At 37.1% G+C, this 348-nt stretch overlaps 1 long non-coding RNA gene across 1 annotated transcript; it reads right to left on the reverse strand.

Moving 5' to 3' along the window:
• Window positions 1–348, reverse strand: LOC104775361. Its single transcript, XR_765864.1, has 3 exons — window positions 333–348; window positions 172–258; window positions 1–56 (listed from the first exon to the last, which is right to left on the reverse strand). It is a non-coding gene; the product is annotated as an uncharacterized LOC104775361 (long non-coding RNA).

Below are 348 nucleotides of genomic sequence, written 5' to 3' on the forward strand. Positions count from 1 at the left end.
TCTCATCTTCATAGACAATGTCTGATGGAATCTCTTTCGCTATAATCATGTCAAATCTAAAAACCACAAAATATGAAGATAGGATAATTTCAACTCCACAATTTCATAATTCGGATGTAAAAATCTCAATGCGACGTGAACGACAAAATCAAAAATTAAGAGAAACCATACATGGTCGGAGCTCTGGTGTCAGCAAGAGAAGCTGCAGCTTTCGCAGCGGCCTCTTCATTATGAGCAGCACGAGTAGAGCAAATGAATCTACACAATCGATTAAACCAAAATCAGCTCAAATTCCAATAATCCACATAACACATAACACAAAAAAATCTCACCTAGAGGAACGAGTAT

The sequence above is a fragment of the Camelina sativa genome, unplaced genomic scaffold (genome assembly GCF_000633955.1).
Source record: "Camelina sativa cultivar DH55 unplaced genomic scaffold, Cs unpScaffold12915, whole genome shotgun sequence".
Lineage (NCBI taxonomy): Eukaryota > Viridiplantae > Streptophyta > Magnoliopsida > Brassicales > Brassicaceae > Camelina > Camelina sativa.